The sequence below is a fragment of the Canis lupus genome, chromosome 7 (assembly GCF_048164855.1).
Source record: "Canis lupus baileyi chromosome 7, mCanLup2.hap1, whole genome shotgun sequence".
Lineage (NCBI taxonomy): Eukaryota > Metazoa > Chordata > Mammalia > Carnivora > Canidae > Canis > Canis lupus.
In genome coordinates, this window is record NC_132844.1 from 5,140,637 (window position 1) to 5,165,503 (window position 24,867).

Here is a 24,867-nt window from a genome sequence, read left to right on the forward strand (position 1 = left end):
CAGTGTTACATGTCAATTATGTCTAAAAGCTGAAAAAAATTTAGATAAGCAAAAATAAGTAAAATAATTCATAGGTGAACACTATGAATGGTATGGTATACATTTTCCTAGGCAATATATGCTTTTATTTTCTTAAGAATGTGTTTGTATTCTATACAAGTTTTGGTAACCTGAATTTTCCATTTAAAAAAAAATATATATATAATGGATATTTTCCCATTTCATTTAATGTTCTTTTCCAGCAGTGTTTTTTTTAATTAAAAAAATTTTTTAAAATAATTAATTAATTAGAGAGAGAGAGAGAGAGAACAAGTAGGGGGAGCAGCAGAGGGAAAGGGAGAAGCTGCTCAGCAGGGAGCCTGACTTGAAGCTCAATCCCAGGACCCTGGGATCATGACCTGAGCTGAAGGCAGTTAAGACTGAGCCACCCGGGCACCCCAGCAGTGGTTTTCTTGTAAAGAATATCTGTACCATTCACATATACAACCTTCCACCAATAATATTGTTAATTAAATGCAGTTATCCTTGAGGGTATGGATAAGAGTCTGCTTTCTCATCTTCCTTCCCCAGAAAAATCACTGTCTTTATTTTTAGGGACCATACTCTATTGTATGGGTGTACCATTGTTTGTTTACTGACTTATTTTGTTGACTGGTGGTTATGTTGTTTATAACATTTTATTGTTACAAACAGCACTGTGATCAATGGATATTTAGTTAAAATTTGGGTTTTCTGAGAGGGAATTTCTTATTTATTTATTTATTTATTTATTTATTTATTTATTTATTTATTTATTTTAATTTAATTTATGTTAGTCACAGAGAGGGAGAGAGAGAGAGGCAGAGACACAGGCAGAGGGAGAAGCAGGCTCCATGCACCGGGAGCCCGACGTGGGATTCGATCCCGGGTCTCCAGGATCGCGCCCTGGGCCAAAGGCAGGCGCCAAACCGCTGCGCCACCCAGGGATCCCCTGAGAGGGAATTTCTAAAGTGGAAAAAGCAAAAAGAGAATACATAAATCAAAATGTGCTTAACTATTTGACTTTAAAATGTTGGAGATCACCATCAGGAAGCTTTAAAGTGAACTGATATTTCCTTAGTGTTACCATATTGATCTGAATAAAGTAGAGGTTTTGAGAACTTACATAATTTAATCAAAAGCTTAAAATATTTCTTCCTGGGTCACTTGGGTGGTTCAGTTGGTTGAGTGACTGACACTTGAACTTTCAGCTCAGGTCATGATCCCTGGGTTGTGGGATCCTGCTTTGGCTCCACACTCTGCATGGACTCTGCTTGGGATTCTTTCCCTCTACCTCTCCTCCCCTACTGCTCTCATGTGTGGGTGTATGTGTGTGTGTGTGTGGGTGTGTGTGTGTTCTCTCTCGAAATAAATAAAACCTTAAGAAAAAAATTTCTTCCTGGATGTACTTATAGGTAGCAATAAAAACACAACATAAGCTTTTAGAACTTCATGGAGTCTTAGATCTTGTTCAAACCACTTGCCTTAAAAGAAGTCCAGAAATATTAATGCCTCCCTTAAGATCACATGGTATGTTTCAGTGTTTATTATTATAAAAATAATAAGAACTGTTTGCCTATGGAACATCTGTAATCTTTAATGAAGAGACTGATGAAGACAATTATCATTTGTTGAGATGTAATTTCTATAAACTTTCTACGATACTGATTGATTTATAAGTACTGTCATTTTCATCCATGGAATATTTTTTAGGCCTACCTTGGCAGAAGCTTTTTTTTGGAACAATTTAGTGGTTTTAGTATATTCACAAAGTTGTGTAACCATTACCACTATCTAATTTTAGAATATTTCATCATTCCAAAAGAAACCCTGTACCCATTAGCAGTCTCTCCCTATTTCTCCATTCTCCCAGCTCCTGGCAACACTATTCTACTTTCTGTCTCTATGGGTTTGTCTATTCTGGACGTTTTGTATAAATGAAACCCTACTAAATGTGGTTTGTATCTGGCTTCTTGCACTTACCATAGTATTTTCAAAGTTCATGCTGTATGATGTATGAATATAGTTGACCCTTGAACAGTGCTATTTATGCAGTTGAAACCCTCATGCAGTTGAAAATCCGCATAAAACTTTTGATTCCTCCAAGATTAACCACTAATAGCCTACTATTGACCGGTAGGTGTACTCATAACATAAACGGTTGATTAGCACATATTTTGTATGTCTTATATACAATATTCTTATAATAAAGTAAGGTAGAGAAAAGATATTATTAAAGAATACCATAAAGAAAATACATTTTCAGTACTATACAGCTATTCATTGAAACAAATCTGTATATAAATGGACTTATGTCGTTCAAGCTTGTGTTCAAGGTCAACTGCACATCATTTATTTTATCTATTTTTATTTTTCATTTAATTCAAAAAGATTTATTTATTTAGAGAGTGAGGAGGGGCAGAAGGAGAGAGAGAGACTCAAGCACACTCTGCACTGAGCACAGAGCATGATGTGGGGCTAGATCTCACGACCTTAAGATCATGACCTGAGCTGAAGCCAGGAGTTGGATGCTTAACTGACTGAGCCACCCAGTTGCCTCTTCCCCCTTTTTAAAATTTATTAATTAAAGTAACCTCTATACCCAATGTGGGGCTCAAATTCATACCCTGAGATCAAGAGTTGCCTGCTCTTCTGCCTGAGCCAGCCAGCTACCCTTGTTTTTTCATTTTTAAAAAAACATTTATTATTATTAGAGAGAGAGAGAGAATGGCAGACATTGAGCATAAAAGAGTGTGAGTGGGCAAGGGGTAGAGGGAGAGGAAGAGAAAATCTCCAGCAGACTCCCCACTGAGCACAAAGCTCCATGTGGGGCTCAGTCTTAGGACCCTGAGATCATGATCTGAGCTGAAATCAAGGGTTGGATGCTTAACCAACTGAGCCACTCTGGTGCCCCTTGTCTGTCTTTTTGATTTTAGCTATCTTGGTGTGAACTCACATTTCCTTATGGTGTTTTTTTTTTTTTTTTTTTTAAAGTATGGAATGCTTTACAAATTTGCATGTCATTCTTGTGCAGGGGCCATGCTAATCTCTGTATTGTTCCAATTTTAGTATATGTGTTGCTGAAGCAAGCACTTCATTGTGATTTTGATTTGTATTTTCCTAATAACTAAAATGTTGAACATCTTCTTCTGTGCATTTTGGCCATTTGTGTATGTTCTTTGGAGAAATGTGTATTCAAGTCCTTTGCCCATATTTTCATTGAGTTTTCGTTTTATTCTTTTTTGTTATTGTTGTTGGGTTGTAAGAGTTCTTTATATATTCTGGATACTGCGCTCTTAGGTGACTTATGATTTGTAAATATTTTCTCTCATTTTGTGGATCGCCTTTTCACTTTCTTGGTGGTATCCTTTGAAGCATAAAAGTTTTTAATTTTTGATGAGTCCAATTTATGTCTTTTGTTGTTGTTTCTTACAGTAGGAAATTGCTGCTTGATCTAAAGTTGCAAAGATTTACTCCATAGTTCTCTTCTACAAGTTTTGTAGTTTCAGCTCTTACATTTAGGTGTGGGAGTGTTTTCTTTTCTTCAGTAAAGGGGACATGTGACAAGGCTCCAGCCTTTTAAGACTTTTAGGGTATTTGCCTGAATTAGACATATATGGCATAACTAGTAGTACCATTCACTCATTTATTTGACACTGACTGAATAACCCTATGTAGGAATTAGTAATGTAAGAATACAAGACATAGTTCTTTTCCTTATAATCTAGAGAAAAAATAAAATAGATTACAGTACAGGGCTATGAATTATTGTATATAGGTATGCATAGAATGCTGTTGGGGTAGCTAGGAGGAACAACGAACTGACCCAAGAGTGTGTGGGTGCTTGGGAAACCTTCCCAGTATGGGGAAATCCCGTGATAACTGAATTTGGAAGGCCAAAGAGTGAGCCAGACAGAAAAGTGATTTGTAGTTTAGTAAGATGAGTGGTAAATACATAGAATAGAGGTAAAAAAAAGTAATAAACTGAGAGATTGGGAGGAGATTTTAGTTCTTGTTTGGGCCGGATGAATTCTAAAAGTATATAAAAAGTTTTTTTTATACCTTGGGAGGAACTAGAAAGGATTAGGGTCTGAAAATAAAAATCTGTAAGGTGGGAATGGTGTCTTTTCCTTATGAGTTGTGAGGATTAAAGAAGATGATGGTTTTATACTGTAAGTATTATGTGTTAATCCTGTTACCATGAATTTTTTAACATGAAATTTTGATGATCATTGGTTCTTTAGTATCTTTTTATTTCTAGGGTGTCATGAAGTCCTTAGGAACAGATTGTTCTGAATTTCTTTTTTTTTCTTCTGAAATTTTTTTTTATTTGTTTTTAGATTTTATTTATTTATTCATGAGATACACACAGAGGCAGAGACATAGGCAGAGGGAGAAGCAGGCTCCCCATGGGGAACCTGATGCAGGACTTGATACCAGGACCGTGGGATCATGCCTTGAGCTGAAGATGGAAGCTCAACCGTTGAGCCACCCAGGTGTCCCACTTCTGAATTTCTTAATTAAGTGTACACTGCATATTATAAACAAGGAAGTGGTTATAGATGTTATTAATAAGAAAATGATTATTGAGCTGTAAAAAGCAAATATTTAAAATTGATTATGGTTTTTCTGCAAAAGTAATTAGATAGTAAGGAAAGCTCTAAGTGAGAAAGTAAGAAACACTCAAAATCCCACTATCAAGTGATAATTACTTAATATTTTGGTGCATTTCCTTTCTGGTGTCTTTTCGTCCATTTGTGCTGTGTATCCAAACACATATTTGCTTTTACAAAAACAATTTACAAAAGTAAGATCATTTTACATATATAATTTTAATCTTTTTTTTTAAAGAGTTCATTTTATTTCTTTATCTTTAAAGATTTTATTTGAGAGAGAGGGTGAGAAAGCGAGTGAGTGGGGTGTGTAGAGAGAGAAGCAGACTCCCTGCTGAGCAGGGAGCCTAACTTGGGACTAAATCCCAGGACCCTGGTACCATGACCTGAGCCGAAAGCAGATGCTTAATCAACTGAGCTACCCAGGTACCCCACTATCATCATCATCATCATAATCATCATCATCATTATTACTATTTTATAACCAGGGATGTTGAGTGTCTTCATTTGTGAATTGGCTGTTGGTTTTCATCTTTGAAGTATTTCACATTCATTTCCCTTGTACTTTTTTCAATAGGCAATGTGTATGGAAATTGAGATTGGGCTTGGAATTTTATTATCAGGATTCATAATCCCATCTATACCTCTTTTTAGCTGTTTGACTTGGGCAGATTAATTATGTCTTAGTTTCCTCACCTCTAAAGTGGGGATAATGGTAGTGCTTACCTCGCAGGGTTGTCTTGAGAACTGCATGACGTGAAGAGCTTGCCACAGAGTCCGGCAGATAACAAGCACTGCTATTACTATTCATTTTTTCACCCTTTTGTATGTCTATAGGATAAATCCCTACTAGGGTAGCTGTGTTTGAAAATCGATATCACCAAATTGCTGTTTTAATAAGTTGTTCCTTTTGCACTAAAACCTGCATAATAACTCTCTGCAGTATCATATCAGTATTATGATTGTGTCCAAGCTCTGTTCTGTTTCTGCATTCATCTGTATTGTTGAGAAATCAAAAGATTCATGTATAAAATTGTATGTATTTCTAACTTTTGATTATAAAAAATTTCAAATGTACAGGAAAGTTTAAAGACATAGTCCAATTAATTATGATCACCTATATATCCACTGTCTAGACCAGGAGTTAGCAAAATTTTTTTCTGTAAAGGGTCAGATATTTCCTGTATTTCTATAAAGGCCTAGTAAATGTTTTAGATTTTGGAGGCCATACAATCTCTGTCACAAGTTCTCAATTCTGTAGTGGTAGTGAGTAAGCAGCCATCGACAACAGGTCAATGAGTGGATATGGCAGGTTCAACAGAACTTTATAAGAATAGGCACAGCTGGATTTGGCTGGGGCTGTAGTTTGCCATCCCCAGATCAAACAGCTAACAGATTGCTATATTTACTTTCTCTAAGTGTGTTTAACTACAGGGTTAAATTGCAATCATCATGGCACTTTACCCCATATTTTAATATGCATCTCCTAAAAATAAGTGCATTCTCCTGCATAACCGTAATACCATTATTACGGTTAAGAACATTATAATTTTCTTCTTTTTTAATAGAACCAAGGCTACATAATCTAGCACAAAAATTGTGAAAATGCTTAGATTTGCTCTTCAACCTTTGTAACCAATTGAACTGCTTTTATCCCTGTTCCTCTTTCCCTCTCTTATTCTTCAGGTAGAAATCTGTATTGGGTAGTGCTGTTTGCTGTTTTTATTTGACCTAATTACATAATCCAATGAAGGGAATATTTTGGTTTTTTTTTAATGTGTTCGGTTTATATTTTTAAAAGTCTGGGTTTTCTGTATTTTATTTGATTTGAAAGAGAATTATGTGTAATTTATAAACAAATGAAGAGTTTACAGTCGCTAATTTCCATTTGATTGATGGTCCTTGTTATGTGGTAGAAGAAACTGAAGGAAGGTAAAGCCAATTATGTGCTTTTTTTTTTTTAAGATTTTATTTATTTATTCATGAGAGACACACAGAGAGAGACAGAGACACAGGCAGAAGGAGAAGCAGGTTTCCTGCAGGGTCCTGATACGGGATTTGATCTCAGGACCCCGGGATCACGCCCTGAGCCGAAGGCAGATGCTCAACCACTGAGCCCCCCAGGTGCCACCTAATTATGTGCTTTTAAAAAAGTGGCCAACTTTTGAATTATCATGCTAAAAGAAGGAGGGAAAGTAATATGGATATTCCCATTGTTTTCAAATTTAACTTTATTATGCTTTTACTTGATAAGAAGATAATGCTTCAGATAAAGCTCTTGTAGTCTGTGAAAAATTATGCTACAAGTTTATCCAGGGTCCTTGCTTTATTTTTCTCTACTTCTCCATCCCTTCCCAGATTTAGCACTCTGCATTGTCTTCTGCTCATACCATCTCTTAGGCTGTGGAAGCAAAGCATCATCATATTTTATCCTTTTAAAAACCTCAGTTTCCTTGATTAGAAGGAAATAATTTAGTGTGTTGGTATAGCTGTGGGACTGTAGGCTACAGTTAGGAATAGCATGTGCAAAATGAGATAAATAAGAGTTTATTTATTCTTTTAGATTACTGACTCAAAGGTAACTACCAGAGGGAGGCAGTTTGACTATTAGAAACAGGCTCAAAATTATTGTTACATCTCTGCAATTCTACAGAGAAGAAGCAAAATGTATAAAATTATGATAAAAAGAAACACAACAGCAAGTAATTCAGGATGGCTAGAAGGTGGGGTGGGGTTGGGGTAAAAGTAAGAACGCAGTTCTATTTTGATAGAAAAGAGCTATTGTACATTCCCTTTTCTCTTAACTAATTGTTGTTCTCTTGAATTAGTTAAGGGTATCAGTGTTCTTTGAGAAGTTGCTTCTGTTTTGGTGTGTAACTGTAAAATAGCTTTTACATTTCACAGAGTTCTTGTAGTAATCTTTAAATTTTTGTTCTGAGGAACTGGGTTTGGTGTGGGGTGAGGGGGTCACTTGGGCCAGTTATTGGCAGAGGTTTCTTGACTCTGAATTAAGGGCTGTTTAGGTCTCTGCGTAGGATCTTGCTTTTACCAGATTCTGCTATATTTTATCACCATTGGAAACAAGGCTGTAGAGGTCATGGTGTGAAACTTTGGCTCATTGTTATCTTCACATAATGCAGTGTTAACATAGACCCTGAATTCTGGGACACAGTGAAGGATCCTCAGAATCCAGTTAGCTAAAAGATTGGCTGGTTCATGGGACGGTTATGGAACGAAGGCATTTCATTCCTGGGTGAGAAAGACTTAGGTCACTAATGCTAATCTATCTAATCTCTCTTGCTTTTTCAGATTCGATTAAACAGGAACTTTCATGCAGATAAAATTTTCTGAATTTTAAAATAGTCACATAGAAGGAAATTGCACCCCCTTTTTTGGTGGTTATTCATCTTTGCATTGAACACAGTCCTCACTGTTGGGACATTTTTTATTCTAACTTCAATGTCATCATTTTAGTGCACTTCTTATTTACTTGTATATCCTTTCATGAACCTCTTATGGACTGTTGCCTGGATATACAAGTACTGTCATAGTAATACATTATTTTTGAGGTTTGAGGAGATCTGGGTAACGGTTATTGAATTACAACATAGCGTCAAATTTTCTTCTAGAGTTACTTTCTTGCTTGGTCTCTATTATTACTACTGTTTTTACCAACCCTTAAGTGAATGTAGTTACTCACCTGAGCTATTATTCTAAATAGTATATGTGTGAGAATTGGCAGGCTTTCCTTAGAGTCATGGATTGGAATTCTATAACAGATACATAGAATTTAGGAGAGACTTGGCCTCATGCAATGTTTTCTTATAGTTGCACTGGGAGGAATTAAGGAGAAATATATATTTTGCTTGCTTTTATTTATGCTTTAAAGCTTATTTCAGAAAGTTTGAATTCTGGTTCTATCAGTTGTACTCTTTATTTTTTATTATTTTTAAAAAGTAGGTTCCATGCCCAACTTGGGGCTTGAACTCACAACCCTGAGATCAGGAGTTGCATGCTCTACTGACTGAGCCAGCCAACAAACTACCCTCTCACCCACCGCACCCAATTGTGTTCCTTAAAGTTAATTTTCTCATCATTTAAAAAGTGGCTTCCTTGTACCCAACCAAAATATTATAAATAGAGATGAAGCATATGAAAGCTTAGTTAACTGGTGAGTTATTTATTGATAACTTTCTCTTGGCTCCTATATTTTATGTTTATATGTAAGAATTTAAGAGCTAGCATGTGATAGACAATAGTTGTCAGAGGCAGACTTTTCTGAGTTCAGATCCTAGCTATTTAACTTTCACAGATCATGTGCTACTTAGCCTTTAAAATGAGGTGAAGAACTATCTCACAGAACTTTTATGAGGCTTAGTTGAAATTACGTATGTTTGGAACCTGGTACGTTGCTGCATAGTGGGCACTAAAAGGCACTGGCTCTTTCACTTTTACTTAAAAAAATGAGTTCATAAAAAAATGGAAAACTAAAATCTTTTGAAAGTTTCATTTTTCCTTTAAAAACTAAGAAAAAAAGTCTGAAGGCCATCTCCTTTAAGCTTTCTCATTGCAAGGAGATGGGGATAAATGCACTCTTTCAAAGACCTCATTATTCTGTGTTTTAACTGCCTACTATAATGCTTGGCACATAAGTAGTCCTCAGTATTTGTGAGAGGGATGTCTTGCAAAGAGAAAATTTTCTCTGTTGCTTTTTTTCTCTTGAACTCCTCAAAAGTTGTTTACTTATATAAGTTTACTTATCCACTCAAGATACTTGGTTTTGGAAGAGAAATGATATTTTATAGTTAAGAAAATTAACGTACGGTGTTATCAACTGGCTTGAAATCCTGATGTCATCCATCATGTCTCAGTAACAGACGCACTCCCAGCCAAGTCAGTTCCCTTTAAGTAGCTTTTCCAGAAGTCACATCCTTGACATCCACTTCCAGCTCATTGACCAGTTGTAGCAGCCTGGAAGACTGGAAAGGGTGCACTTTTGCCTGGGGACATGCTGTCCAGAATAAAACCAGGGTCTGTTACTGAGGAGAAAAGAGAGAATGGGTATATAGGCCGCCAGCAGTGTCAGGCACAAAGAGGAGTGAGAATGGAGGTGGGGAGACCAATTTAGTACAACAGCTATGTAGTAATACTCATAGTCTCTTGCAGAAGAGATTTGGTAAAGTCGATAGCCTTGAAATGCAAGAATATAAATGTTTGATAACTAAGTAGAGACGCTACTCTGCTGGGAAACCTAGAGGATTGAAGCCATTATTTTGATACCACACTGTTCAAGTTCTGGAAACAAAAATTATGCTTTAATATTTAAATCCTTGAGTTAAAAAATTCCAACTAAGCTTTTCATAAAACTAAATATCTTGGTGCTAAAGAGAATTAACACAGAAAAGAATGGCATCAATAGGAATTACATTTAAAAAGACTATATAGCATGTCTTTTTCACTGGGTAAATATACATTAAAAGGGGATTTACAGTATATTTTTTTTCTGGGAGATGAAATAATTTTATTTTTCTTCTTTATACTTCTCTTTAGATTGTATACACTTAGCACATATTACTTTTTAAAAAATGGGGTAGGGGTGCCTGGGTGGTGCAGTTGGTTAAGTGACTGACTCTTGGTTTCAGCTCAGGTCATGATCTCAGAGTCATGAGATTGAGCCCCTTGTGGGGCTCTGCACTCAGTGGGGAGTCTGCTTGAGATTCTTTGCCTCAGGTGGAGAGGCAGAGGGAGATGGAGAAAGAATTTTTTTTTTTTTAAGATTTTATTTATTTATTTATTCACGGGAGACACAGAGAGAGGGGCAGAGACACAGGCAGGGGGAGAAGCGGGCTCTGTGGAGGCAGCCCGATGTGGGACTCGATCCCGGGACTCCAGGATCACACCCAGGGCTGAAGGCAGGTTGCTAAACCACTGAGCCACCCAGGTGCCCCAGATGGAGAGAGAATCTTCTTAAGATTCTGTACTGAGCATGGAGCCCAACGTGGAGTTCAGCCTCATGGCCCTGAGATCACAGCCTGAGCTGAAACCAAGAGTCTGATGCTTAACTGACTGTACCACCTAGGTACCCTCACTGTAATAATTTTTAAGTGTAAAGTGGCATTAGGTACATTCATATTTTTGTATGCCATCACTACCATCCATCCACAGAACTTTTTTCATCTTGCAAAACTGAAGCCCTATACCTTTAAAGAATAACTGCTCTTTTCTCCCCTTCTCCCAGTGTCTGGCACCCACCATCCTACTTTCTTATCTTTATGAATTTGCTATTACTCCAGGTTTCTCTATAGAAGTAGGATAACATGGATTTTGCCCTTTTGTGACTTACTTATTTCATCTAGCATAATATCCTTAAGGTTAATCTATGTTGTAGTATGTGTCAGAAAAAAATTGAAGATCTAATTTGCTTTATTAAATGATTCATGAGTCAGGGAGCATCCCATCTAGCAAGTAGAGAGGTGTGCTAAGGAGTAGAACAAAATGGAAGGTTTTTATAGGAAAGAGGGTGCGGCAAGAAAGTTCTAAGCAAAAGAGAAGAAAGGACAGTTTCAGGCAAAATCACATGCCCTTAAGGGAGTGGGCTGGGAGTCCTATTATACAGACTACCTCATCCTCCTTTGGGGGATAGAGAAGGCCCATGACACACATTACTTCATTGGTGCTGTTCAGAAAATTTCCAATTGATCAGTTAAGACACTGGAGGTCGAGGAGCGCTTGGGTGGCTCAGTTATTAAGTGTCTGACTTTGGCTCAGGTCACGATCTCAGGGTCCTGGGATTGAGTCCTGTGTTGGGCTCTGTGCTCATTGTGAAGTTTGCTTGTTCCTCTCCCTCTGCTCCTGCCCTTGTTCTCTCTCTCTCTCTCTCTCTCATCCAAATAAATAAATCTTAAAAAAAAAAAAAAAAAGGCTTTGGAGGTTAGATCTGGTATTAAGCCCTGATTTACTGATTTGGAGCTTTAAACTAAGTGATGCCATTTGGGGCTGTGAATTTCTTTTTCTTTTCTTTCTTTTTTTTTTTTTTAAATAAGATGTATTTATTTATTTGAGAGGGAGAGCAAGCGAGAGAGAGAAAGCACACGCATATGTGGGGTAGGGGTAGTGGGCAGGGGGCATGAATCCTCAAGCAGACTCCACGCTGAGCATGCAGCCTGATGTAGGGCTCAGTATCAGGACCCTGAGATCATGGCCTGAGCTGAAATCAAGCTTTGGCTGCTGAACCTACTGAGCCACCCAGTGCCCACCCTGTGATTTTCTTTTTTTGGCAGTTACCCCCTGGGGAGCAGACTCTTGGTTTGACTGTGAAATATGCTCAAAATTTAAGGCATTAGCACCACTTTCAGTTACTGCTCTGGAAAGTTCCCACAGTTGTTGCTGTTTCTCTGCTTAATCTCTGTGATACTCACAAGTAACATGTTAAGGTTTGCAGTTTTTAAGTCACTCATTCTCTCTGTTCGTTTTCTGAGGAGATCATTTCCTTGGTGGTTAGTGGCCACAGTCATTTAATTTAAAGCTTTTGTGAGATTATAATTTGCCAGGGAGATTATTATGGTTCTGTAAACAAGATAATTTCCAATGTTTGGAGTGCATTTTGGAGCCATGGTCCCCAAGACCCAAACAAGTCAAAATCATATAGGTCAAAGAAAGACCCACTGAAGGAGTCACCTCTTTTTAGACAAGTGGCCTGCTCAGTGATCTCAATAGTTAAGTTTCAACTTCCCCAAAAATGTTACTCTTGGTAAAGCTGGTGGTGTTGGCTATAAGACAAACACCTCCTTGGTCAGCTAAAAGGTAATCAAGAGCTATCCTATTACCAAGACCAACTTTGGCTAGAAAGTCTAAGGATCTTTTTTGGGCAGCTATTGCTTTAGCAGCAGATTTTGCAATAATTTTAAGAATTAAGGAGAAGTTCTTGATCATGGCCTCATTACATTTATTCCTAACCAGGGAATTAGGGACCTATCAAAGGAGTGGATCTTGAATTATGACCAACTCCTGCTAGGTCCTTTTTAAATCAGCAGTGTAAATTCAGGGGAGCCTACCAGTGAGAAGTCTCATTTTTCTTATAAAAAGTTAGTGGCACAAAAAAAAAAAAAAAAAAAAAAAAAGTTAGTGGCACAGTTAGAGTTTCTCCTAGCCTGAAATAAAAGGTGGTTCTGCTTTCTAGAAGTTACCCCCTTAACAATGGCGTGGGTGGTAAAGATGAGGGTGTTATCTTTTCAGACCAATGCCAGAGGAAAGGAAAGAAAAAGGAGTAAGTTTCATGTTTAGTTAAAGTATGAAGTGTTGATCCATCGTCTAGGATGGAAACAGCCTAACTTGATGTCAACTACTTATCTTCCTAGTCAAATTGATTTGGAGGTCTTTAGTGTCTGCACAGCAGCAGGTGTCAGGTGGAGCTTTCTGTGAGATGTGTATCCGAGGTTCGATGCCTGTTAATTTTGCGGCTGTGGCAATGGTTAGGAGCCCTTGGTAAGATCCCTTGCAACGAGGTTCAAGGTCTGCCATCCCCTGATGATGTTTCTGGAGTACCCAGTCACCAGGCTCTAGACTGTGACCAACAGGATCCTTTGAATTGGGATCTCAGATGGCTTCACCTATTGATAATAGGCTTGAGCATAAGACATTAGAGACTTACAGTGGCTGTTCATACTAGCCTGAAGCAACAAGGGATCAGCAGAAGGTGGTATGCCAGTAGACATTGGTCTGCTGGTGATTTTCTTGTGGAATGAATTTGTTTTCCAAAGGGGATACTGGGAACTATCAGCAAGATCAAAAGCAATAGCTCAGTCAGGGGCATCCAGTAGTTTTGGCAAGTTTAGAAGTTTGAAGTTTGAGGATCCTATTAGTTCTTTCAACCTTGCCTGATGATTGAGGGTGATAAGGGTAATGATCATTCCAAGAAGTTTGCAAGTCTTTCATTAGGCTTGTATGATTTGTCCAGTGAAGTGGGTACCTCCATCACTGGAGATTACAGCCCCAAGTATACACAGTTTGTTTATCCATTCATCCATCAATGGAGACTTGGGTGACTTTCACTTTTTGGCTCTTATGAATAATGCTGCTATGAACATGGCATATAAATGTCTCTTTGAGAATCCCTGCTTTGAATCCTTTTGGCTATATACTTGGAAGTGGAATTGCTGGATAATATGGTAATTCTATTTTTAATTTTTTTGGGGAACTGCCATGCTGTTTTCTATTGCAACTGCACCATTTTACATTTTCACCAACAGTACACAGGAGTCCCAATTTCTCCACATCCTCACCTTATTTTCCTCCTTTAAAAAAAATTGATAGTAGCCATCTTAATGGGCATGTGGTACTATCTCATTATGTTGATTTTTTAAGCTTATAAAATGTTTAAGAGCGAGTTAAATAATAGCATGGCAGCAATTTTATTTATTTATTTATTTAAAAAGATTTATTTATTTATTTTAGAGAGGGAGAACAGGAGGAGGAACAGAGGGAGACAAACAGACTCCCAACTGAGCAGGGAATCCAATGCAGGGCTCAATCTCAGGACCCTGAGATCACAACCTGAGTGGAATTAAGAATCAGATGCTTAACCGACTGAGGCACCCAATCATTCCTATTTATTTATTTTTAAGTATGCTCCACGCCCAATCTGGAGCTTGAACTCACAATTCTGAGATCAAGAGTTGCATGCTCTACTGACTGACCCAGCCAGGTGCCCCACATAGCAGCAATTATAAAAATTGGAGCAAAATCACTCAATCTTGCTACTCTAACACAAATATCATTTTAATGTTATTTGGATATGTATGACCATATATATAATTACTCATGACTGGGCTTGTAAGCATTTCCCATTTTTGTAAAACATATTTTGTACAACAATCATATGAATTTTAATTTTCCAGAAAAATGTTGCAAATGCTGAGAAATCTATTTGGCATGATTGGCTCCATTGGATTCAATTGAACATTTATGAATAAATTGAACATTTATAATTGTGTGGTTTATTCCATAGAGAAAAGTGCCTGGTTTGTATGGTTTTAATTCCACAGACTGGATGATACAGTGGCTAAGAATGTGGTTCTTGAAGTAGTCTGTTTGAATTGCACATCGGCTGCTTCTGGCTATGTTTAAGCAAATTTCTTAAGGTCTTGTGTCTCAGTTTCTTTATTTGTAAAGTGAGGATAATACGTCAAAGTTGTGAAGACCAAAATGACTTAATACCTGTGGAGCTCTTAGAATCGTGCCCGGCACATCATACATTCCAGAGAAGACTTTGCTGCCATTATTGTTTTATCAGGTGGGATTTTACCTGTTTGGTTTTTAGAAATATATGCAGCATGTAGGTACTTAGTGTGTCTCAGATCTTGTCAGTTAGACTGTCACAAACAGCACATTAGAGGCTGGTGCAGTCTAAGATTTTTTGGGGGGTTTAAGAGAAGATGAATCTGAGGCAGTGCTGGGCAAAGTGCTAAATTAATACTATGATACAGCCCTCTCTTGGGGACTGTGACCTTTCTGGCTGCCATTTCGCCCCGACTGCTACTCTAGGCTCTTTTGGCCAGTTCAACCTTTTTGCTTTTGGCCTTCCTTCCCCATCTAGTTCCCCAAATTACTTGGACCTCGCACTCTATATTGCCTCTACACGACAACTTTTATTAAATTGTTAATTTAAGTCAAGTGCACTGATTTGAATTTTTTACAAAATATAGCTGTGATTTTTTTTTAAATTTATTTATTTATTCATGAGAGACACAGAGAGAGGCAGATACACAGGCAGAGGAAGAAGCAGCCTCCCTGCAGGGAGCCCAATGTGGGACTCGATCCCAGGACCCTGGGATCACGCCCTGAGCCAAAGGCAGATGCTCAACCACTAAGCCACCCAGGCGTCCCTATAGCTGTGGTTTTTAATATCTTATTTCTCTTGCTCTTCAGTATAAATCTGTGAGATGGTGAACAACTCATTGAACAACCCTGGTTGTACCGAGAGATGAAGTGGCCTACCTGATGTTGCAAAGCAACTGAATGATTGGAACTTGAACTCAAGCCACCTGAGTTTAGGGACAGTGTTTTGTGATACTATGTTTCTTCCTATGTTTCTTCTTTTCGACTTACTCATTGACATTTTTAAGGATTTCTAAATATCACGAAAAGATAGCATGTGCCCCTCTTTTAAATTTAATAGCCAGTAGAATTTATCTGATTCCTGTTCTCATAGTCTGCATTTTGTCTTTTATCCCTATTGTTGGAAAAGAATGAGATGAAAATCTGAGTTCTAAATATTTTACCTGATGAAATCCTTAAGTTTTTACATGGATGTTTCCTGAAGAGCTTTTCATGTTTCATGCTTATATTTATTTTATAATATTGGAACAAGGTAGATTTCCCCTTTACTGCCTGCATTATGTATCAACCTGGCTCATTTCAAAATTACTGTCAGGCTTGGCATCAGAATATCTTTTTGTTTCTACTTTCCCCTTTTTCCTCTACCTTGTCCTCTTCCAGGTCTGTTTCTAATTGTTGTATATTCCCCATCTGACGTCATAGGAAATAATTTACCTTGAGGTGTAGGGTCTATCACACTCCATTTTGTGAAGAATATTTTTCTGCTTAATTTCTTTTATATTCCTTATGTGTGTGTGTGTGTATTAGCTCGTCACATAATTTAATTTTTAATTAATTAATTTTTAAGTAAGTTTCTACACCTGAGATCACAACTTACAACCCTGAGATCAAGAGTCCTATGCTCCAGCAACTGAGCCAGCCAGGCGCCCCACCTCTCATAACGTAATTTTAAACATTAAATTGCTATTTTGACTATATATGAATTCATAATTTGTTGCTCTTTTAATATTTCAGATAGTTTCAATCACTTCTTTTGGTGAGAGTATATACTCATTAAGACTCAATTTTGTTCTTTTCACGTAACTAAGTAATATATAATGAACTCTGAATATTAATCATATATTGTGGATGTGCTCACTTGCCAAATCTAAAATCTGATTTCCTTGGCAGATATGTAGACTTGTGATAGGCATTTGGCATTTAATGTTTTGGGCAGCCTAACTTTAAATCTACATAAACTTCTCTGCCTTTTGCCTCTGCTGTGTCCGTAGATTCCAGGAGGGCTTCGTGTATGGACCTCAAGCGTTGGAGGTAGCAGACTTTTCAGCAGAAGGTAAAGCAGAGTGTTGCCTTCTGGTGTCATTGTGTGTGTGTGCCGGGGTGGGTACGTGGCAGGTGAGAACTCTTCACAGATGTCATCACAAAATAATTTAAAACGATGCATTAAGTATTTCACAAAATTTGAGGCCACGCTGTGTAATTTTATGCAGTGTTATCAAAATCTACACAAAATGGAAAGCCTTAGGTAGAACTAAAGACTAAATTTCACGCTGCTGTTAACAGTAGGGGTGATTAAGGAAAGAAAGCATTAACATATAACATATAGTATCGACGGTCTAGCTTCCTCAGACCTAGCTTCATGATGATTTCTTCCCGGGAAGTTGTCCAAGTCATTATTCATCTGTTGTCTTCTTCCCTGCTGCTCCTTTTACTGAAAGATCGCTTCATAATAGAGGCAGCCTAGTTCATGACTCATGGCTAGAGGACAGACATTCTTGCTGTAGGTCTCAGGTGCCAAGAATGTTAGCTTCCAATATGTTAATTACCTCTCTTTTCAGAACGTGTTAATATGCTCTTCTCTCAAGTTAGTTCTTGTTTCAGTAGAGAAATAAACACATCCCACATATTTGTAAAATATGTTTTTATAGAGACCTTCTTAATGAGTTACTTTTTAAGAAAATAATGTGACACACCTTTCCTAGGTAATGCTTCTTTGATTTTTTTTTTTTTAGATAGAAACATTTTGCCTTTTATGTGCCAGATACTACTTTTTGTGAACTTATAAAACCATTTATGAACTTTCTTCAGATGTTACCTGTGTAGAGGTTTTGTTGTTTTGTTTTTAAAAATCTATAGCAGCTAACAAAATGTACCCTTAGATGTAAAGTTCATAATGTGGCTAGTTTTTAGAGAGATTTTGAATGGGAATTTGAGGAATGGTTTTCTTATGTCTCCTGGAAATTTTATTTGTAGTGGCTGCACATTATACCTTATACATGGATTGTACACCTTCTGCAAAGTCAAGGTTGTATATGTGTATGTGTGTGTATATATATATACACACATACACATATATACATATATATATGTATATAAAATATTTTCTTTATTTATTCATGAGAGACCAGAGAGAGAGAGAGGCAGAGACACAGTCAGAGGGAGAAGCAGGCTCCATGCAGGGAGCCAGATGCGGGACTTGGTCCCGGGTCTCCAGGATCACACCCTGGGCCAAAGGTAGGCGCTAAACTGCTGAGCCACCCAGGGATCCATATATATGTATACACACACACACACACACACAAATATATTTTAGGGTAGTACATACTTATTAAATTTCTGTTTTGTGCCCAACACAGACTCCATCTTAAAATCAATTGACTTTAACTATTTCTTTTACCTTTCTCCTATTCAGAGAAGCTTCTTCTATTTACTAGGAGATAGTTAATGAGAAGATAGATGAGTTTTGTACTGTTTTTTATGATTAGCTGCAATTTTACCTCTTAACTGCTTTTTCCTTTCTTTTACTCTTTTCAGTGGCCATTTGGGGAGATATTTTCTGTTTGCCAATAATATTGGAAGTAATTTCTTGAAGGCCTTTTCATGGTTCATTTTCAGGCTAGTTGGTTGTATTCACTACTGTTGAATTATGCAGCCTTATATTTGCTTAAGTAATACGAGTGTGGTATATTTGGTTACCAATTGAGAATCTCAATAGATTATCTTTTTTTTTTAACATATATATTTTTTTAAAATTGGAGTTCAATTTGCCAACATATAGCATAACACTCAGTGCTCATCCCATTCAATAGATTATCAAGCACTAGTATAAAAGATGTGAAGTTCTGCTTCTACCAAGGCAGAGAAAGACTCTCCTCCCCAGGTCCTCACCCCTCAGTTTCAATGAGAAAGATGTGATGAAAATACTCAAGGTATTTTTTCAAAAATAATTGCCTTTATTTTTTTAGGTCACTTTTAGGCTTACAGAAAAATTTTGTTCTCATATACTCCCTTACTGCCCCCTCTTCCCATAATCAGTATCTTGTTTTGGTGTATTTGCTGTAATTAATGAACTGTATTGTTCCATTATTATTAATTAAAATCCACAGTTTACCTTAAGGTTTACTCTTTTTGTTGTAGATGTTCTGTGGGTTTGACAAATGTATAATCACATGTATACACCAATATGATGTCATATAGAATATTTTTGTTACCCTGAACATATCCTTTGCTCTACCTATGTATCTCTGGCTCCTTTCCTTTGAGCCACTGGCAACCACTGATCTTTTTTTGTCTCTATAATTTTACCTTTTCCAGAATGGCGTAGTTACAATCACACAGCAGGTAGCCTGGGATTGATTAGCTTCTTTCATTTAGTAATAAGCATTTTGGCTTCCTCCATGCCTCTCCATGGCTTGATAGCTCATTTCTTTTTAGTGCTGAATGACATTTCATTGTCTAGACGTACCATAGTCTATTTATCCATTCACCTACTGAAGGCTATCTTGATTGCTTCCTTTTTGGCAATTATGAGTAAAGCCACTATAAACATTTATGTGCTTTTTTTTTTTATGTGCTGATTTTTGTGTGGATATAGTTTTCAATTCATGTAGGTAAATACCAAGGAGTGTATTTGTTGGATCATATAAGAGAATGTTCGGTTTTGTAAGAAACTGCCAAATTCTTCCAAAGTGACTATATCATTTTGCATTTCCACTGACAATAAATGAGCTTTACTGTTGCTTCATATCCTTGTCAGCATTTGATTTTCTGGATTTTAGCCATTCTAATAGGTGTATGGTGGTATCTTATTTTGTGTTTTAATTTGCAGCCCTCTAATGACATGTGATGTTGACCATATTTTCATACACTTATTTGTCATCTGCATATCTTCTTGGTGAGATGCCTGTGTAGATCTTTCGCCCATTTTAAAATGGAGTCATTTGTTCTCTTCTTGTTGAGGTGTTTTGTTTGTTTGTTTGTTTGTTTTTGTAAAGTAGGCTCCATGCCCAGTGCAGGGCTTGAACTCATGACCCTAAGATCAGGACCTGAGCTGAGATCAAGAGACTGACACTTAACTGACTTGAATCACCCAAGTGCCCCTTACTGTTGAGTTCTAACAATATTAAATTGTATATTTTGAATATCAGTCCTTTAATAGATACATATTTTGCAAATATTTCCTCCCAGTCTGTGGCTTGTCTTTTTAGTCTCTTTTTAATTTTTTTTTATTTATTTATAATACAGAGAGAGAGAGAGAGAGAGAGAGAGAGAGAAGAGAGAGGCAGAGACATAGGCAGAGGGAGAAGCAGGCTCCATGCACCGGGAGCCCGACGTGGGACTCGATCCCGGGTCTCCAGGATCGCGCCCTGGGCCAAAGGCAGGCGCCAAACCGCTGCGCCACCCAGGGATCCCCTGTCTTTTTAGTCTCTTAAGTGTCCTTTGCAAAGCAGAAGTTTTAAGTTGTAGTCAGAAATCATCTCCAAATTCAAGGTCGTCTAGATTTTCTCTTACATTATCTTATAGGAGTTTTATTGTTTTGTATTTTCATTTAGATCTGTGTTCCGTTTTGAATTAATTTTTGTGAAGAGTGCAGGGTCTGTGTCCAGATTAATTTTTTCCATGTGGATGTCAATTAGTTCAAGCACCATTTGTTGAAAGACTTTTTTTTTCTAATGTTATCCTTTGTTGCTTTGTCAAGATTATTTGATGGTATTTATGTGGGTCTAGTTTGAGGCTTTCTATTCCATTCTATTAATTTATTTGGCTATTCTTTTACCAGGGCTACCCTGTCTTGATTACTATAGATTTATAGAAAATCTTAAAGTTGGGTAATGTCAGTCTTCTGTTTTTCTTCTTCTCCAATATTATGTTGGATATTCTCAGTCCTTTGCTTTTCCATGTCAACGTGAAAGACATTTTGTCAATGACCACAAAATAACTGGCTGGGATTTGATTGGGATTTTGTTGAATCTATAGATCACATCGGGAAAAACAAATATCTTGTCAATACTGAGTCTTCTTAGGCATATATACAGAATATCTCTCCCTTTATTTAGATCTTTCTTTGATTTCTTTTCTCAGTTTTCCTTGTATAGATCTTGTACATGTTTTGTTAGATTTATACCTAAGTATTTCATTTTTTGGGATGCTAATGTAAATGTTACTGTGTTTTTAATCTCAATTCCAACTTTTCATTGCTGGTATATAAGAAAGTAATTGACTTCTGTATATTAACTTTGTATCCTGTAACCTTGCTATAATCATTTATTTGTCTAGGAGGTTTTGTTTTTTTTTTTAAGATTTTATTTATTTATTCATGAGAGACACAGAGAGAGAGAGGCAGAGACACAGGCAGAGGGAGAAGCAGGCTCCATGCTGGGAGCCCGATGTGGGACTTGATCCTGGGTCTCCAGGATCACGCCCTGGGCTGAAGGTGGCGCTAAACCGCTGAGCCACCCGGGCTGCCCAGTCTAGGAGTTTTTTGAGTCTAGAATTTTCCCCGAAGACAGTTGTATCATCTGTGAACAGAGTTTTACTTCCTCCTTCTCAGTCCGTATACTTTTTATTTCTTTATCTTACTGTATTAGCTTGGACTTTCAGTATGATATTGAATAGCAGTACCTTGTTTCTGATTTTAGCAGGAAAACTCTCTAGTTTCTCCTTATGAAGTATGACAACCTTGATAGGTTATCTAATCAGTAGTATAAGAGATATGATGTACTTCTCATATTAGGTCATAGGAGGATTCCTTCTTCTCATTGAAATTTCTATAAGAAAGATAGGATTAGGGGTGCCTGTGTGTCTCACATAGTTAAATGTCTGTCTTCGGCTGAGGTCATGATCCTGGGGTCCTGGGATCGAGCCCCCGCATTGGGTTCTCTGCTCAGCAGGGAGTCTGCTTCTCCCTCTCCCTCTGTATCTTCCCCACCACTCCTGCTCTCTCACTCACTCTCTCTCAAATGAACAAGTAAAATCTTTTTTTTTTTAAAGCCTTTTTTTTTTTTAAGAAAGATTTTATTTATTTATTTGACAGACAGCAAGAGAGCACAAGCAGCAGGAAGCAGCAGAAGGAGAGGGAGAAGCAGGCTCTCAGCTGAACGGGGAGCCCAATGTAGGGCTCTGTCCCAGGACCCGGGATCATGACCTGAACCAGAAGCAGACGCCCAGTCTACTGAGCCTCCCAGGCACCTTGAATAAATAAAATCTTAAAAAAAAAAAAGAGAGACAGGATTAAATTGATGGTTATAAAAATATTTTAAGGATCCTTGGGTGGCTCAGCAGTTTAGCACCTGCCTTCGGCCCAGGGCGTGATCCTGGAGTCCCGGGATTGAGTCCCATGTCGGGCTCTGTGCATGGAGCCTGCTTTTCCCTCTGCCTGTATCTCTGCCTCTCTCTCTCTCTGTGTCTCTCATGAATAAATAAATAAAAATCTTTAAAAAAAAATATTTTAAATCATGGGATTCAGGCAGTTTTTCATATAATACCTTATATTTTGTAGCTGCACACATTATTTAGTTCCTCCATTCTCTTGTGAACTTCTGTAGAACAAAGATTTTACCTCGATATATTATTATAACAGTTGTATGGTCCAATAGATACTACAATAGGCAAAACTATTAAATGAAAAACTTAATTCTAGACTCTTACTGGTAACCTCCATTAGGAAGGAGATAGAAAAGGGAGATAACCAATAACATTAGTCCTCTAATCAATTAATCCATAAAATTTTGATTGTTAGTTGCTAGGTATTATGATTGCCACAAAGGCACACATGATAATGACACTCCCTCTCAGAAAACTTATCTATATAGGAAATGTTAATTTCAAGTGTTATGTTCTATTTTTGCATATATTTGCCAAACACTTATCTATCTATCTTTCTTTCTCTTTCTTTCTTTCTTTCTTTCTTTCTTTCTTTCTTTCTTTCTTTCTTTCTTTTCTTTTCTTTTCTTTTCTTTTCTTTTCTTTTCTTTTCTTTTCTTTCTTTCTTTCTTCTTTCTTCTTTCTTTTTTCTTTTTCTTCTTTCTTTCTTTTTAGATTTTATTTATTTGAGAGAGAGAATGGGAGAGAGTACAAGCAGGTGGAGGGACAGAGGGAGAGGGAGAAACAGACCCCCCATTGAGCAGGAGCCTGATGTGAGGCTCGATCCCAGGACCCTGAGATCATGACATGAGCTGAAGGCAAATGCTTAACTGACTGAGCCACCCAGGCTCCCCCCAAAACTCATTCCTGTGTCATTTCCTAGGCATTCTTTTTTGGGGGGTGAGGAGCAGAGGGCGAGAGTTTTTTTTTTTTTTTTTTTAAGATTTGTTTATTTTAGAGAGAAAGAAGGAGCAGAAAGGGCCAGAGAGAGTATCAGGCAGATTACACTCTGAGCATGGAAGCCTGATCCGGGGCTCGATTTTACAGCCCTGAGATTGGGACCTGAGCAGAAACCAAGAGTCCATCGCTTAAGTAAAACTATACCAGCTAGGTGCCCCAAGAGAGAATCTTAAGCAGGCTCCATGTCCACACTGGGGCTCAGTCTCACAACTCTGAGATCATGACCTAAGCCAAAATCAAGAATCAGACACTCAACCTACTGAACCACCTAAGTGCCCTCCTTTCCAAGCATTCTGATGGAAATATCTATTCATGAATTTCTTTCATATTCTAAGAAAAGTTCATTATTTTGATGTAAGAACTGATAATTATTGAGCCTATAGCTGGACACAGTGCTAGGCACTTTGCATATGTGATCTCAATTATACTTTGAACAGTTGTACAGTGTTGTTACTATTTTTCTCAGTTTACAAATGCAAAAACTGGTAACCTGAGGGTATAAGGAACTTATTAACTATGACTTAATATAACAGGTGTATAATTCCATATCCCACACTCTTGAAGTCATACATTAGGGAAGAGTACCATACAAGGTGGTATGTGATGAATGTCATGTGTATAATACAGAGATGTGCTTGGTGAATGCAGAGAAGAGAGCTTTTTTTTTTTGAGATTTTATTTATTCATGAGAGAGAGAGAGAGGCAGAGACATAGGCAGAGGGAGAAGCAGGTTCCATGCAGGGAGCCCAATGTGGGACTCCAGGATCATTCCCTGAGCCGAAAGCAGGCACTTAACCACTGAGCCACCTAGGCATCCCAGAGAAGAGAGCTTTAACCTTAGAGTATTTGTAAAATTTCTGGAAAATTTGTCTAATGAATAGGAATAATAAGGGGAAAGAAAGATTCATCACCGTGGAAAAGACAGCCAAAAGCAGAGAGTATTTGTGATTTGACGTATAATATAAAAATATAAGAAAAATTCCTGCTGTAATAGTAAAATGCAATAGAACAAATTTTGTCTTTTATTTTTTAGAAGAATTAATTAATTAATTAATTAAGAGCATGTTGAGTGTAGAGCCTGACAGGTGCTTGATCCAATGATCCTGAGACTGTGACCTGACTTGAAATCAAGATGTTTAACTATCTGAGCCACCCAGGCGCCCCTGTCTTTCATTTTAAACGAGGACTTGTCTCCTCCATTTTTCTCTTAACATCATTTCGGCTGGATTTGCTTATTAGGTTTTTGTTTGTTGGTTTTGTTGGTTTTGTGTTTTGTTTTGTTTTGTTTTTTTTTTTGCTTATTAGGTTTTGAATATGAGACAGCAGATCACAGAACCACCACATAACTCCCATGTCCTCAGTCTCTCACCTTATCTTTGCTGGGTTAGAGCAATCAGTGTAGCAAGTGCAGAGGGAGCAAAAGCCTGGGGAGAAATGGGAGATCAAAGGAATCTTAAAAAAAAAAAACAAAAACAAAAAGATTTTCCTAAAATCGAGTATGTTTTATTTATTCCTTCTCCATATCTCATTTGGTTAAGTACCCCACAGATAGCCATGAATATGCTAAGGCTGTGGAGTTGTAAAGGCCTATAGGAGGTATTGTTTTCAGTGAAGGCAGTGTTTAGTTAGGAAGACCAGAGTAAAGCAAATCATTAGAAACCACTTAGCAGTGTAAAGCACCAAGTCCTGTTGTTTACATTGTTAGTACTGTTGAATCCTTTTTCTTAAACGATGTTCTTCAACGTTTTGTCCTCTTTTCTATTCTCATGGTTTCATTTTCTAAATGCTTTCACATCAC

At 37.4% G+C, this 24,867-nt stretch overlaps 1 protein-coding gene and 1 non-coding gene across 11 annotated transcripts in view; one reads left to right on the top strand and one right to left on the bottom strand.

Moving 5' to 3' along the window:
• The window catches only part of CDK19 (cyclin dependent kinase 19), a 161,334-nt gene that overhangs the window by 22,894 nt on the left and 113,573 nt on the right, over positions 1-24,867 (top strand). For 2 of the 10 annotated variants that reach the window (XM_072831772.1, XM_072831775.1), the window contains exon 2: positions 16,739-16,800. The exons of 7 other annotated variants lie outside the window; for them this stretch is intronic. The gene's annotated coding sequence lies outside the window, so the exon portion shown is untranslated. Of the gene's footprint in view, positions 1-16,334; positions 16,410-16,738; positions 16,801-24,867 lie in introns of those variants that run through there. One more of the 10 variants, XM_072831776.1, reaches the window with a different exon arrangement.
• On the bottom strand, positions 3,008-3,111 carry LOC140637491 (U6 spliceosomal RNA). The gene has a single exon (XR_012034591.1). It is a non-coding gene; the product is annotated as a U6 spliceosomal RNA (small nuclear RNA).